General features: G+C 52.2%; 1 long non-coding RNA gene across 1 annotated transcript; it reads left to right on the plus strand.

The window, feature by feature from the left end:
* The first annotated feature begins 1,590 nt into the window (after window positions 1-1,590).
* Window positions 1,591-5,973, plus strand: LOC137320015 (uncharacterized). The gene is made up of 2 exons (XR_010962321.1): window positions 1,591-2,005; window positions 2,062-5,973. It is a non-coding gene; the product is annotated as an uncharacterized lncRNA (long non-coding RNA).
* The last annotated feature ends 1,088 nt before the right edge of the window (window positions 5,974-7,061 follow it).

Genomic DNA, 7,061 nt, shown 5'->3' on the forward strand with positions numbered 1-7,061 from the left:
GAGACGGAGAGAGAGAGGGTCAGGGAGACGGAGAGTGAGAGAGTCAGGGAGACGGAGAGTGAGAGTCAGGGAGACGGAGAGAGAGAGAGTCAGGGAGACGGAGAGTGAGAGAGTCAGGGAGACGGAGAGTGAGAGAGTCAGGGAGACGGAGAGTGAGAGAGTCAGGGAGACGGAGAGTGAGAGAGTCAGGGAGACGGAGAGTGAGAGAGTCAGGGAGACGGAGAGTGAGAGAGTCAGGGAGACGGAGAGAGAGAGAGTCAGGGAGACGGAGAGTGAGAGAGTCAGGGAGACGGAGAGTGAGAGAGTCAGGGAGACGGAGTGAGAGAGTCAGGGAGACGGAGAGTGAGAGAGTCAGGGAGACGGAGTGAGAGAGTCAGGGAGACGGAGTGAGAGAGTCAGGGAGACGGAGAGTGAGAGAGTCAGGGAGACGGAGAGTGAGAGAGTCAGGGAGACGGAGAGAGGGAGTCAGGGAGACGGAGTGGGAGAGTCAGGGAGACGGAGAGTGAGAGAGTCAGGGAGACGGAGAGTGAGAGAGTCAGGGAGACGGAGAGAGGGAGTCAGGGAGACGGAGTGGGAGAGTCAGGGAGACGGAGAGAGAGAGTCAGGGAGACGGAGAGTGAGAGAGTCAGGGAGACGGAGAGTGAGAGAGTCGGGGAGACGGAGAGAGAGAGTCAGGGAGACGGAGAGTGAGAGAGTCAGGGAGACGGAGAGAGAGAGAGTCAGGGAGACGGAGAGAGAGAGAGTCAGGGAGACGGAGAGTGAGAGAGTCAGGGAGACGGAGTGAGAGAGTCAGGGAGACGGAGAGAGAGAGTCAGGGAGACGGAGAGTGAGAGAGTCAGGGAGACGGAGAGTGAGAGAGTCGGGGAGACGGAGAGAGAGAGTCAGGGAGACGGAGAGTGGGAGAGTCAGGGAGACGGAGAGAGAGAGTCAGGGAGACGGAGAGTGAGAGAGTCAGGGAGACGGAGAGTGAGAGAGTCAGGGAGACGGAGAGTGAGAGAGTCAGGGAGACGGAGTGAGAGAGTCAGGGAGACGGAGTGAGAGAGTCAGGGAGACGGAGAGTGAGAGAGTCAGGGAGACGGAGAGTGAGAGAGTCAGGGAGACGGAGAGAGGGAGTCAGGGAGACGGAGTGAGAGAGTCAGGGAGACGGAGTGAGAGAGTCAGGGAGACGGAGAGAGAGAGAGTGAGGGAGACGGAGAGTGAGAGAGTCGGGGAGACGGAGAGAGAGAGTCAGGGAGACGGAGAGTGAGAGAGTCAGGGAGACGGAGTGAGAGAGTCAAGGAGAGAGATTGAGAGTGGGACCCTCCACCCGCCTCTGTCTGGGGCAGGATCTGCCCCCAGGTCCCCGAAGGGTCTGAGTTTGTCTCGGCTGAACTCCACCTCCGTTTTTTCTCTCTTCCCTGACGCAGATAAACATCGGTTTGATTGTCCTGGTTATCTCGGCCTACTCTCACCCCATCAACGTCTACCTGCATTGCCGTCGGGAAAGGAGGAAGAGAGACACGGCACAGCCTCCCCAAGTCGAGCTGCCGGGCCTGGAAGAGAAGGAGGGCCGACCAGCGAGCGAAGACCATCTCTGAGGCGGGGGCGGGGGTGGAGGGGCGGGTTGGGGGTTGGGGGGAGATTGGGCAGGTCAGTTCGTTTTTTAAAGTCAACTCGAAAACCTCCCTGTTGCCCAGGTCTCTGTTCCCGTCCTGGGAGCCTTCGTTGAGGAGACCACGGTCAACGAGAGGTCGGTGGAGAGCATTAATGATTTTTAAGCAAACTTATATTTTCAATTCGGGGTGGGGGGTTATTAAGCAGCAGACAGGAAAAAGCCTTCTCTGTAGAGGGCACACAGGTCAAGAAAATGGTTCTCCAATCCAGTGGGTAAGGGTCTCCATAGAGGGCACACAGGTCAAGATAATGGTTCTCCAATCCAGTGGGTAAGGGTCTCCATCGAGGGCACACAGGTCAAGATAATGGTTCTCCAATCCAGTGGGTAAGGGTCTCCATCGAGGGCACACAGGTCAAGATAATGGGTTCACAATCCAGTGGGTAAGGGTCTCCGTAGAGGGCACACAGGTCAAGATACTGGTTTCACAATCCAGTGGGTAAGGGTCTCCATAGAGGGCACACAGGTCAAGATAATGGGTTCACAATCCAGTGGGTAAGGGTCTCCGTAGAGGGCACACAGGTCAAGATAATGGGTTCACAATCCAGTGGGTAAGGGTCTCCGTAGAGGGCACACAGGTCAAGATAATGGTTCTCCAATCCAGTGGGTAAGGGTCTCCATCAAGGGCACACAGGTCAAGATACTGGTTCTCCAATCCAGTGGGTAAGGGTCTCCATAGAGGGCACACAGGTCAAGATACTGGTTTCCCAATCCAGTGGGTAAGGGTCTCCATAGAGGGCACACAGGTCAAGATAATGGTTCTCCAATCCAGTGGGTAAGGGTCTCCATAGAGGGCACACAGGTCAAGATAATGGTTCTCCAATCCAGTGGGTAAGGGTCTCCATCAAGGGCACACAGGTCAAGATACTGGTTTCCCAATCCAGTGGGTAAGGGTCTCCATAGAGGGCACACAGGTCAAGATAATGGTTCTCCAATCCAGTGGGTAAGGGTCTCCATCGAGGGCACACAGGTCAAGATAATGGTTCTCCAATCCAGTGGGTAAGGGTCTCCATCGAGGGCACACAGGTCAAGATAATGGTTCTCCAATCCAGTGGGTAAGGGTCTCCATCGAGGGCACACAGGTCAAGATAATGGTTCTCCAATCCAGTGGGTAAGGGTCTCCATAGAGGGCACACAGTTCAAGATAATGGTTCTCCAATCCAGTGGGTAAGGGTCTCCATAGAGGCCACACAGGTCAAGATAATGGTTCTCCAATCCAGTGGGTAAGGGTCTCCATAGAGGCCACACAGGTCAAGATAATGGTTTCACAATCCAGTGGGTAAGGGTCTCCATCGAGGGCACACAGGTCAAGATAATGGTTCTCCAATCCAGTGGGTAAGGGTCTCCATAGAGGGCACACAGGTCAAGATAATGGTTCTCCAATCCAGTGGGTAAGGGTCTCCGTAGAGGGCACACAGGTCAAGATAATGGTTCCCCAATCCAGTGGGTAAGGGTCTCCGTAGAGGGCACACAGGTCAAGATAATGGTTCTCCAATCCAAAGGGTAAGGGTCTCCATAGAGGGCACGCAGGTCAAGATAATGGTTCTCCAATCCAGTGGGTAAGGGTCTCCATAGAGGGCACACATGTCAAGATAATGGTTTCACAATCCAGTGGGTAAGGGTCTCCATAGAGGGCACACAGGTCAAGATAATGGTTCTCCAATCCAAAGGGTAAGGGTCTCCATAGAGGGCACACAGGTCAAGATAATGGTTTCCCAATCCAGTGGGTAAGGGTCTCCGCAGGGGGCACACAGGTCAAGATATTGGTTCCCCAATCCATTGGGTAAGGGTCTCCATAGAGGGCACACAGGTCAAGATAATGGTTCCCCAATCCAGTGGGTAACGGTCTCCATGGAGGGCACACAGGTCAAAATGCTGGTTTCCCAATCCATTGGGTAAGGGTCTCCGTAGAGGGCACACAGGTCAAGATAATGGTTCCCCAATCCAGTGGGTAAGGGTCTCCATAGAGGGCACACGGGTCAAGATAATGGTTTCACAATCCAGTGGGTAAGGGTCTCCATCAAGGACACACAGGTCAAGATACTGGTTTCCCAATCCAGTGCGTAAGGGTCTCTCTGGAGGGCACACAAGTCAAGATAATGGTTTCCCAATCCAGAGGGTAAGGGTCTCCGTAGAGGGCACACAGGTCAAGATAATGGTTCTCCAATCCAGTGGGTAAGGGTCTCCATAGAGGGCACACAGGTCAAAATGCTGGTTTCCCAATCCAGTGGGTAAGGGTCTCCGTAGAGGGCACACAGTTCAAGATACTGGTTTCCCAATCCAGTGGGTAAGGGTCTCCATAGAGGGCACACGGGTCAAGATAATGGTTCCCCAATCCAGTGGGTAAGGGTCTCCATAGAGGGCACACAGGTCAAAATGCTGGTTTCCCAATCCAGTGGGTAAGGGTCTCCATAGAGGGCACACGGGTCAAGATACTGGTTTCCCAATCCAGAGGGTAAGGGTCTCTGCAGAGGGCACACAGGTCAAGATAATGGTTTCACAATCCAGTGGGTAAGGGTCTCCATAGAGGGCACACAGGTCAAGATACTGGTTTCACAATCCAAAGGGTAAGGGTCTCCATCAAGGGCACACAGGTCAAGATAATGGTTTCACAATCCAGTGGGTAAGGGTCTCCGTAGAGGGCACACAGTTCAAGATACTGGTTTCCCAATCCAGTGGGTAACGGTCTCCATAGAGGGCACACAGGTCAAGATAATGGTTTCCCAATCCAGTGGGTAACGGTCTCCGCAGGGGGCACACAGGTCAAGATAATGGTTCTCCAATCCAGAGGGTAAGGGTCTCCATGGAGGGCACACAGGTCAAGATAATGGGTTCACAATCCAGAGGGTAAGGTTCTCTGCAGAGGGCACACAGGTCAAGATAATGGGTTCACAATCCAGTGGGTAAGGGTCTCTGCAGAAGGCACACAAGTCAAGATAATGGGTTCACAATCCAGAGGGTAAGGGTCTCCATAGAGGGCACACAGGTCAAGATAATGGTTCTCCAATCCAGAGGGTAAGGGTCTCCATAGAGGGCACACAGGTCACGATAATGGTTCTCCAATCCAGTGGGTAAGGGTCTCCATAGAGGGCACACAGGTCAAGATAATGGTTCTCCAATCCAGTGGGTAAGGGTCTCCGCAGAGGGCACACAGGTCAAGATAATGGTTCTCCAATCCAGTGGGTAAGGGTCTCTGCAGAGGGCACACAGGTCAAGATAATGGTTCCCCAATCCATTGGGTAAGGGTCTCCATAGAGGGCACACAGGTCAAGATAATGGTTCCCCAATCCAGTGGGTAAGGGTCTCCATCAAGGGCACACAGGTCAAGATAATGGTTCTCCAATCCAGTGGGTAAGGGTCTCCATAGAGGGCACACAGGTCAAAATAATGGTTCTCCAATCCAGTGGGTAAGGGTCTCTGCAGAGGGCACACAGGTCAAGATAATGGTTCTCCAATCCAGTGGGTAAGGGTCTCTGCAGAGGGCACACAGGTCAAGATAATGGTTCTCCAATCCAGTGGGTAAGGGTCTCTGCAGAGGGCACACAGGTCAAGATAATGGTTCTCCAATCCAGTGGGTAAGGGTCTCCATAGAGGGCACACAGGTCAAGATACTGGTTCCCCAATCCAGTGGGTAAGGGTCTCCATCAAGGGCACACAGGTCAAGATAATGGTTCTCCAATCCAGTGGGTAAGGGTCTCTGCAGAAGGCACACAAGGCAGCACTGCCACCCTATCTCGAAGAGCTCTCCCCCACTCTGCCCTCGCCCCTTATCGAATGTACTGTGCACCGTCTGCCTGTGTCTCGGGACGTCCTGACGCATGTTCCTGGTCACAGACGGTCCCAGAAAAGGCAGATAATTTTTTTTAAAAATAACATTTTTACCAGCGGTGTTGGTCGAGGGATAAATATCAGACCTCGGGACACCCGGGGAGAACACACCCATCCCCTGCTCTTCCAAATATCAGCGAGGGCATCTCACCAAGTCCCATCCAAGAGGGCAGACGGGGCCTCGGTTGAGGGGGAGCAGGGAGGCGATCGATCCCCCCTTTAAAGTTTTCGACCGTTTCGTCTGCGGGGATTTCAAGTCTCGAGATATTTTATTTTTGTATAATTCTTGATATCCGTTTTTTTTTTTTTGTATTCTTGAAAGCCGATGGCAAAGTTGTGAAGGTTTTTGATTTGTATTCCAAGGCTCGTTTATCCAATATTGGCTGCTGTTCAGTGATCAGATGGGAGGATTTCGTTTGCCGATATTAAGCCAGCAAAGCTCCCATCTTTTACAACACTATATTTGAAACGCAGAATAAAATTTCTATAATGAATCCAGCATTGATTTATTTCGAAAGGGCTGGCACATGACTTCCTTGCTTTTGTACTCTACGCCTCTATTTATAAAGCCCAGGATCCCGTCTGCTTTTTTAACCGCTTTCTCAATCTGCCCGGCCACCTTCAACGATTTGAGCACGTATACCCCCAGATCTCTCTGTTCCTGTACCCCTTTTAGAGTCGTGCCCTCTAGTTTATATTGCCTCTCCTCGTTCTTCCTACTGAAATGTATCACCTCGCATTTTTCTGTGTTAAATCTCATCTGCCTCGTGTCCGCCCATTCCACCAGCCTGTCTGTATCCTCTTGAAGTCTATCACTATCCTCCTCACTGTTCACTACCCTTCCGAGTTTTGTGTCATCTGCAAATTTTGAAATTGTGCCCTGTACACCCAAGTCCAAGTCATTAATATATATCAAGAAAAGCAGTGGTCCCAGCACCGACCCCTGGGGAACACCACTGTACACCTCCCTCCAGTCCGAAAAACAACCGTTCACCACTACTCTCTGTTTCCTGTCCCTTAGCCGATTCTGTATCCATGTTGCTACTGCTCCCTTTATTCCATGGGCTTCAATCTTGATGATAAGCCTACCGTGCAGCACTTTATCAAACGCCTTTTGAAAGTCCATATACACCGCATCCGCCGCATTGCCCTTATCGACCCTCTCTGTTACCTCATCAATAAACTCTATCAGGTTAGTGAAACACGATTTGCCTTTAACAAATCCGTGCAGGCTTTCCCTAAACAATCCACACTCGTCCAAGTGACTGTAAATTCTGTCCCGGATTATCATTTCTAAAAGTTTCCCCACCACTGAGGTTAAACTGACTGGCCTGTAGTTGCTGGGTTTATCTTTGCACCCTTTTTTGAACAAGGGTGTAACATTTGCAATTCCCCAGTCCTCTGGCACCATCCCCCGTATCTACGGATGTTTGGAAGATTATGGCGTCTGTGTGTGTGGGTGTGCGTCTGTGTGCGGGCGTGCGTCTGTGTATTTGCGTCTGTGTGTTTGCGTGTGTGTGTGGGCCTGCGTCCGTGAGTTTGTGCGTGCTCGCGCGCGCGCGCTGGGCGAGGACGCGGATGC

This window comes from Heptranchias perlo, unplaced genomic scaffold, assembly GCF_035084215.1.
Source record: "Heptranchias perlo isolate sHepPer1 unplaced genomic scaffold, sHepPer1.hap1 HAP1_SCAFFOLD_962, whole genome shotgun sequence".
Lineage (NCBI taxonomy): Eukaryota > Metazoa > Chordata > Chondrichthyes > Hexanchiformes > Hexanchidae > Heptranchias > Heptranchias perlo.